This window comes from Symsagittifera roscoffensis, chromosome 1, assembly GCF_963678635.1.
Source record: "Symsagittifera roscoffensis chromosome 1, txSymRosc1.1, whole genome shotgun sequence".
Lineage (NCBI taxonomy): Eukaryota > Metazoa > Xenacoelomorpha > Acoela > Convolutidae > Symsagittifera > Symsagittifera roscoffensis.
Genome location: NC_087062.1, coordinates 58,484,339 through 58,493,833, shown reverse-complemented (window position 1 = coordinate 58,493,833; position 9,495 = coordinate 58,484,339).

The following is a 9,495-nucleotide window of genomic DNA, read 5'->3' as shown; positions in this document are numbered from 1 at the left end:
TTACCCGATGTTGAAGTGAACTCAGAGCAAGCCAAGGGTCAAGGATGTAACTTAATAAAACTCAGTCAAAACATAGCTTTGTCCATCAAAGTGGCTGAGGTAACTTCAGCCATTGCAAGTGAGGTGCCAAATACAAGCGAGAAACTTGAAGAGTTGGATGTTAATCGCAAATCGATTATCGAGACTTTCGATGACAGAATCATCTCAATGGCGATTGTCCAGCCGAATGAACCAAATTGTGTGAAGCAACTGAAAACTGCTTCAATTCGGGGTCCTTGCGAAATAACAATGACAAAAGGAAAAAGAACAGAGTTTTCCCAAGTTGACCGAATGAGAACAGCTTTAACATCAGTGACGGTAACGAAAGCCGATGAACATCTTATCTACGAAGAAGCCTTACAGTTCGTTGAACAAATGGAAACAGTGGGCCAAAAGAATATTACCGTGAATGAAACTGCAATATCGAAAGATTTTGTCACGCCTGAATCTGTGGAAGAACAAGAAACTAGCATGATGAATGTCTCAGAATCAACGCCCTGTGAGTCAGTACCAGACTCTTATAACTCTTCCTCCTACAAGCCACGGAGAAATTCTTCCATTGTTGAAGACGAGGAGCACAAAAATCTGCCAGAGCCATTACCAAGAGCTCACGAGGAATCAAGCAGCTCTGCGAGCATGGAACCGGATGCATCTTCATTCAGCTCAACTCCACTTGGCTCATTCGTGAATATTCTTTCGATTGATTTCAGAGATGAGCAGAAATCAACCAATGACCGTTTGAATCTTGGCGATGACAGCCCTAAAAATGAGAATGTACCTACAGAATGGAAAGAAGAAGCAACCCCGATAGTGGAGTCTCGTCTGAAGAGTAAAAGTTTGTTGCTTAAAGACAACGAAGAAACGCGACTGACATCGGAAATCGAAGACCAAGAGTCAGTGTCGAACAAATTTGATTTACCCGATGACGAAAAGAACATAGCAACTGCCAGGCTCCAAAGAGAGAAGAATTTACTATTCACGCAACATATGTCAATGCGAAGCAAAGAAACAACAGTAGTTGCATCAACTTCGGAGGAGCCAGCACAGTTATGTGACAAAAATGAGGAATCAAGTATTAAATCCGAAACAGTTATGGAAAATTTCGAAGACACTATCATCTCAATGGATATCGACCAGCTGAATGCACCAAACCTTGTCGAGCAAATGAAGTGTGGCTCACTAAGGGATCCTTGTGAAATTAAAATCACTAACTGCAGGAATTTTTATCAAGTTTGTAAATTGGGAACCAATTTAACATCAATATCAATAGAAGTAACGGACGCTCATGAGCATTGTTTTTCGGGAGGAGCTTTGCTTTTTGCTGAACTAACGGAAATAGTTGACGCCAAAAAAATTGTCGAGAACGAAGAAGGAACTTCGCAAAGTGGGAATGATTTGAAGAAGCATGAATCTGTAGAGTTTCAAACTTCAGTAAACGTTGAAAGTTGTAGAACGACAAAGCACACTAAGAGTTCAAGTCAGAATATAATACCCAGCAACACGAGGAAATTTGTTGAATTAGAAAAGCTCCATGAAAATAAAGAAGCGCTGACTCAAAACAGGGATAAATCAGAGTTTGATATCTACTCCATGAAATTTCAAGTTGGCGATTTGGAGAAAGAAAAAACTGATTCTATTTCCGAAGATCAGAGCTCAGAGCAGGTGATTGCTGCGGATTTGATTAATGAGAAGCCAGCAGAACAATCGGAAGGTCAAATCATTGATGCGAGGAGGAACATCGCTGGTATTGATGATCTAGTAAAATCATCGGTGACGACTACAACCTTCGTCGCATCCTTGCGTGAAAGCATCAGTTCCACTGAAGGCTACGTTTCAAACCTCAACACGCCGGAAAACTCAACATGTTCAAGCAAAACTTGCGCAATCAATCTTCAGGTGACAAAAGAAGCAGAACCGGTTGAAACTCCAAAGATAACCTCTTTTTTGGATGTAGCAGGCATTGAAGAGGAAACAAAGTCATCTGCGGGTTTTGCCGAAGATAAACCCAAGAATCTAAAATCGAATGCTGAAAGAAAAGATATTGTTATAGATTACCAGTCTGGTATTTCCAAACTTGACTCCGATATGCTATCAAAAACGACAGCAAAAGCTTCTTCAAGATCAGAGTTCAATTTAACAGCTGAGGTAAATCCTGATGATGCTGAAACATCCACAACCTCCATTATCTTAGTACAAAGCGAATCAGTGAAGAAATCACCCGATTTCCACTTGGATGATAATCCAAAGCTATTTGAAATTGAAGTGACTTCTGATGGCGCCATATTAGAGCCAGAGAAAGATTCACGCAAGGAATTAAATCCAACATTACTCTCATCTGACGAAAAAAGTGGAACAGAAAAAAGCAAAGTAAAAATGACCGTGGATTCTGCGCACGCCGAAAATTTCAATTGCACCCAGAAGGATACGCGTAAAAACGTAGAAATAAATGAATCAGAGTCTCATATTCCCTTTACTTTGGAGTCCGATGATAAAAGCAATAGAAGCCCCACTTCATTTTCTGACATTGTTAGTGACAGAATCGGCAAGGAATTGGACTTGGAGTCAAATCGTAGTATTGATGCTAAAAACATTCAAAGCAGTGAAGAAAGAGCGCTCATGTCTAAAATGCAATCTACCGTGAATGCAAGAAGCAATGAATATTCAAAGCACCAAATTAAAACTTTATCACTAACTACCTGGAAGATGAAAGAAGCAGATGCTAATGAAACGTCGGAAATCAAGTCTTCTCAAAACAGATTGGTCATGTTGCAGTCGGAATTATCATGCGATAACGAAGAAGACTGGTCTTCCGCGGACTTTCACGAAGATGAACCTAGTGCCAAGAAGCCGAATGATCTCATAAAAATTACCGTTCCAGATGAATCTGAGGTTTCAGATCGCGACTCAAGTAAGGAGCGAAGCGTGACAAAAGTTGCATCTACAATAGAAACTATTTCAACCTGTAAAACAAATTCAAGTGAAGCTAAAAAAGATAAGCAGAAGTCAGTAATTTCCGCTTTCCAGATAGACTCGAAAAAAAATTTAAAGCTGAAAGATGAACAGGAACCATTTGAATCTGAAAACTTTTCTGATGTGACTATGAAAAAGGAGCGAACCTGCACTGAGAGACGAAGTACGGCTTGTCTCACAGCGGGTAAAAGAAGTCAGACAAAAACATGCAACCAAGGCATTAAGATCGATTCTGTGCAATCAGAAAACTTCGATTGGGCGGATAAAGACGGAAGGACAGGACAAGTACGCGAATCTGAGTCGATTCCAGTATATTCGGAGTCAGCTAACCCAGAAAATGATGATTCAGAAAAGTTCGTAAGCCTTGAACAGGAAAAGAAGAAATCTGACGAAGATGAACCTAGTGCCAGGAAGCCGAATGATCTCATAAAAAATACTGTTTCAGATTGCGAAACTGAGGTTTCAGATCGCGACTCAAGTAAGCAGCGAAACGTGACAAAAGTTCCAACTAGAACAGAAACTATTTCAACCGAAAAAAGAAATTCAAGTAAAGCTAAAAAAGATAAGCATAAGTCAATAATTTCCGCTCTCCAGATGAACTCGGTAAAAGATTTGAGGCTGCAAGATGAACATGAACTATTTGAATCTGAAAACTCTTCTGATGTGACTATGAAAAAGGAGCGAAACTGCACTGAGAGGCGAAGTACGGCTTGTCTCACTAGGGGTAAAACAAGTCTGACAAAAACAAGCAACCAAGACATGAAGAGCAATTCTACGCAATCAGAAAACTTCGATTGGGCGGATAAAGACGGATGGACAAGAGAAGTACGCAAATCGGAGTCGATTTTAGTATATTCGGAATCCGATAACACAGAAAATGATGTTTCAGAAAAAATCGTAAGCATTGAGGAGGAAAACAAGACATCTGCGGATTTTGACGAAAATGAACCTAGTGCCAGGAAGCCGAATGAGCTCATAAAAAATACTGTTTCAGATGACGAATCTGAGGTTTCAGATCGCGACTCAAGTAAGCAGCAAAACGTGACAAAAGTTCCAACTAGAACAGAAACTATTTCAACCGAAAAAAGATTTTCAAGTAAAGCTAAAAAAGATATGCCTAAGTCAGTAATTTCCGCTCTCCAGATAGACTCGAAAAAAGATTTAAGGCTGAAAGATGCACTGGAACCATTTGAATCTGAAAGCTCTTCTGATGTGACTATGAAAAAGGAGCGAAACTGCACAGAGAGACGAAGTAAGGCTTGTTTCACAGCGGGTAAATCAAGTCAGACAAAAACAAGCAACCAAGGTATGAAGAGCGATTCTACGCAATCAGAAAACTTCGATTGGGCGGATAAAGACGGACAAACAGGAGAAGTACGCGAATCTGATTCGATTCCAGTATATACGGAGTCCGGTAACCCAGAAAATGATGATTCATTTGCCGATGTTGTGATTAAATCTTTCGGAAAAAAATCAGATTGGGACGCAAAACAAAAAACTGATAATACAAACGTTACAAGCAGTGATGAAAGATCAAGCGTATCAAATAAACAATTATCCTTGAACTTAAGTTGCCGTGAAAGTCAATGCTATGATGACCATTTGATAACAGAGGTTGAGGGAGAAATACCCGCAATAAATTTACTAGCAGCCGAATCGGTGGATTTATGTTCAACTGTAAAAACAACAGTAGAATGGGAACCAGTAAAAAGGAAAGGCATAACATCAGACGAATTGTCACAACAGAGAACTGAAAATGAATATATCTGCGAAAACCAAGTGTCTGTTGAACAAAATATGAAAAAAGCTTCTAAATATTACGGTATTAAAAACCAATCAGGTAATACGCATTTGACGCTACTGCAACCAGAACAAACGAATTCGTGTGTCGAGCCTGAAAACTCGCGGATGGAAGTTAACGTGACAAAAGAAACTGTCGAAGGCAAAATCGAAAGCACTAAAGGTACTAAGGGAAAGAAACGAAAAATTTCCGATATTATCGAAAAGCAACCGGTTACTGATATCGACGCGAGTTCCTTGAACAGAGTTTCAGTTGCAGTCACGAAGACTCGCAAAAAACAGCGAAACAAAACAGAAGGGCTAATATCCGTGTCTTGTGGATTGGAGGGTTTTGTTGATTCGGAAGCAAAGCGCAATAGATCCGAAAGACAGAGCATAACAGGAATCCTTGATGGGTCGATTGAAAAAAGTGTTAGTGCCGAAATGAGTCGAAATGAGGAATTTATTTTGCAACAAGTAGTGATTATTTCTCTCGAAATCGAAGTTCCGACTTACCCACTATGCGAAGAGCCTCTTAAGACAACATTGCGCTGTACCGGTAAAGCAAGCAAATGTCAAAGTCAAGAACTACCTTTGAAAACCATCACGGCACTAAATAAACCAGTGGAGCGATTTGACATATCTTTGGGCGACAGTGTTCAGTGTTGTCGTGTCCTAACTCAGATATACCCTGAAGAAGAGTTCTTTGAAATTGAAGGTAAAATGAATTCTGTCCATCGAAAAACTGAATGCAGCGAAGAAAAATTAGTCAAATCGGGAAAGCAACCGGCCGTTAAAACGAGCTGCTCTGAAAATGAGTTAAAGGACAAAAACTATCCGACTACCTTGCCAATAGACGCCGGAATAGAATTAGTATTGAAAATACCCAAAACTTCAGTTGATAGTTCGAAGGAAACTGTATTGATGGATCAAATCGACTCTGTTAAAAGCAAGTCTGAATGTCAGAAAATGGATAAACAACAAACGCCTTTTGAGTTTTCCCATCAAAAATGCGCTGCAGATGGAGAGCTTCAGACGCCGACCGAAGAATTCTATAGATTGAGAGAATTCAACCAAGATGGAAATTCTCTGAACATGCGTTTTCCGCACGTGCCAATTTCCAGTAGTTCATTGGTCGAGCCAGTGACCTCAGAAAGACAGAAGTCTGAAATGCCGGATTCACCTCGCAGTCTAAGTGTGCAAATGGATGGGAATAGCAGCAATAGTTTGGTAGACGGATTTGCGGAGCTGAATAAGATAACTCAAACGTCATTTCCATCGATCACCACTTCATCGTCACAGGACTCATTTAATTTATCCGACTACAAACTCAACTTCTCACTTCTCTCAACCGACATGGATCATCAGAACCCAGCCATGAATTCATTTTCCTCAAATGATTGTGCAGACAATTTTGAAATGAATTCATCCCCTTTTGAATCTCTTAGACCAAATGAACAGTTCACATCAATTCTGCCTAACTTCCAATCTTCGCCCATGAAAAACCCTAAAATAGAGGTCAGAATTGAATCTAAGAAGCATTTAGACGAAAAGGATCGATTCGACGAAAGAACGGGTGAGATAGTGGTCATGGAGACATGGTTGAAAAGCGGCGTGATATTGTCACCTCCCATGAAGCCTATCTGGAATGCAGAGAACTCAAATCAGTTGGGCCACAGCGTCCTTGCCTGTACTCATCAAACTGAAACTATTAAATTTGAAAGTGCAAATTTTTTACCTGACGACAATTCGTTTCACAAATCAGTCAAAATTTGCGAAGACTACGTTGATATATCCGAGGATCCCGGAAGTGAAAACTTGGAAGACAGAGAATCCATGCCATACCTTGGATCATCGACGGAGTCCTCGGATCGAAACTCGATCGTGACTGCTTTGAAGCGACTGGAGCTAAGAAGACAAGAAAGCAGAGCCAGTTATTCTAGAAGACGTTCTCTCAAGTGGCAGTTCACAACCGACGAATTGTCAAATGTTATTCAACGTGATCGGACATCGGAAGGCAACAATTTGGACGCGAATAAAAACTCAAATGGCGAGTCAGGTTACACTTCCGAAAATGAAATTGCAATCGGGTTGTTACGATTGAATCCAGCAAGATACACCAATGAGAGAGAGCAAAGAATCAATCAAGACGATTTCTTCATGGATGACGAATTGTACGAGAACCGTGGCATCGACATCAACCGAATCCGACAAAAAAGAAATGATATACACCCATTAGTAGCTAATTTGGTTCTGGAGAAAGAGGCAGATGCAGGAATCATATCGATCGAGCAATCATCAGAAAGAAGTAATACTAGATGTCGAGTTCTCATAAGCTGTTTCAGAAAACTATGGAAACTTTTATTAATTCTCTTTCTCATACTTCTTCTCATTTATTTATTTTCAGAGGACTGCTTCGTTAGCTTTTCATGTATAAAATCTGACACATTCTTTCATCTCGACCATTCTAATGAGAAACCAACCTAATATAATTTATTCGTTAATACTCATCTATCTTATGTAGTGTTAGCATTCGATGCGTCTTGCAGTTGTACGGGTTTCAATATCAGTTTAGATGAAGTAGAAATTAACACAATTCGCCGATCAATTGTTTCGATTCCTCCTTACTTAAATTGAATGAATTGGTGTAATTTGTAAAAATGTGAAGTGATTGACCGGATGTTTTATTTTTTGTACCTGTTTTAATTCAGGTAGTATAGAAAAATCTTTTCCTTGAAGTACTTACGTTGTTGCAAGACAAGTTATGGAAAATCAAAGTAGTTGAACTATAGAACAATTTTAAATGCAACTGGATGAGATCAAGGCGTAACTAAATTCATTTCTTTTTCAGTGTTAATGAAAAAAATCAATTTTCACTTATTTAAGTCGTATTTTTTTGCAGGGCAAGTTGTTCACAATCAAATTTAAGTTTGGGTCGTTTGACTTCAGGGAAGGGAAATGACACTCTCCCATAAACGAAGTTTAAAGTAAACAAAAAATAAGAAATAGACTTTTAACCTGAGTTAGGACTGGGTTGGTTAACTCATAGAGTAATTTCGGATAGGGTACACCGTCTGCTCGTCACGCTATCTTATTTTCGGCCGGATAGATTCGTGCAACTTCTTAGTCTAATACCGATCCTAATCTTACTCTTATACTATCTAGTCTCAGGTTGTTTAACTAGTCTCTGCTAGGCTCAATAGATCTAGGGTATACTGGTTTATTGCGGCTGCTGAAGTGCTCGGGAGAGTCCAACTAATTTCTAAGTTAAATTCAAATCTCTCTGGTGCTGAAATTACAAGTAACTTCAGCACTTACAAATAAGTGGGTTGTTAGTTAGATGGATCATGATTGGTTAATATTAAATACTTTACATTGGTAAAATATCTAATTTATCCAATCATAAAATGTAGTTTAGATCAGGTTCCACCCATCCGGGTTTTACAGAGTTTTTTAGAATAGTTCTTCTGCAATTTGAAGGATGGATGATGGACGTTGGTTTTTGGCGAACATCATTTTCTTCCGTTTCCTCTTTGTTAAAGAAGTTCCAGGAAGCTGGAGTTAGAGACATAAGACGTTGTGTCTTCTAGTGACAACGACTAAGTCTTTGCCACAAACTCAAATCTGATTTCAGAATGGTTGGCTATGTCAGGTTTTTCTGTTCTACGTGGAGAACTTCTTTTGTGTCTGATCTAGTTTGGGAATGGCGTGGAGATTGTGCGTGGAGGGGATGCCTGGTTACTCGGATCTGTACGTATACTTGAACATCGAGGTGGTCATTGGTCTAGTTCAATGAAGTCCTTTTCTGCGAAGTCAAGTCGTACTCTAAATCCTTTGAGTTGTGATTGTGAGTGGCATATCGATTGTGGTTGGTCATTCTCTCTCGAGTGTAGTGGGATCTTTAGATGTTCGTCCTTGGTGTTGTATTCTGATCTATGTATTGCATAATGTAATTTACATTTTATAAAACATTTATTAGTTTAATATTTTTTAATTATGATTTTAGTTAGTTGTTTTCACAAAAGCTTTTTGTTTTAGTTCGGTTATTTTGAAGAGTTACTCACACTTGAGTAGCTCTTATTAAAAATAGAGGTGTGGTCACAAAGCGTGGGTGTAGCACGGTGGGTTAGGCCGGCTATAGAGCATGCTCAGGACGTCCTTCCTGGTGGGTTAGGCCAGGAGTGGGAGTATGATTTCATGCGGTTTTTGTGAGGGGTCCTGTTATGTGACAACGTTTTATGTTGGGTTTGTTGTGGTTTTTCTTATGTCTTGTTGGTTATATCCTTTTTCCAAAAATCAAATTGTTTGTGGTATGGGTTTGTCTTTCGACTTTTTTGTGTTTTATTATTTCTTTCTTAGACTTTATAATAGTCTTTAAAAGAATAAATTATCCAGTTTTAAACTGGGTTAATCCGGTTTGGGTACCGTTGGTTTCCTTTTCTTAGTCATGCTGTTATTTTATGATTTGTGGTATTTAGTAAGCTGCGTTGGTTAGTTTTGTTTAGTATATGATTCCTTTCCAACCGGGTTAAAGGAAAGTTTGAAACATGTTATTATATGTTAGAGTTGTTGAGTGTGAAAACTTGAAACTGAAATTCATTATTTTAAACAATTCTTCGTGGGCGAGCTGTGCGAGTGTGGATAGAATTTCTGTGCGAATGAATGAAAATATCAAAAGGTTAGTACTGCAATTGCATTTTATTAATT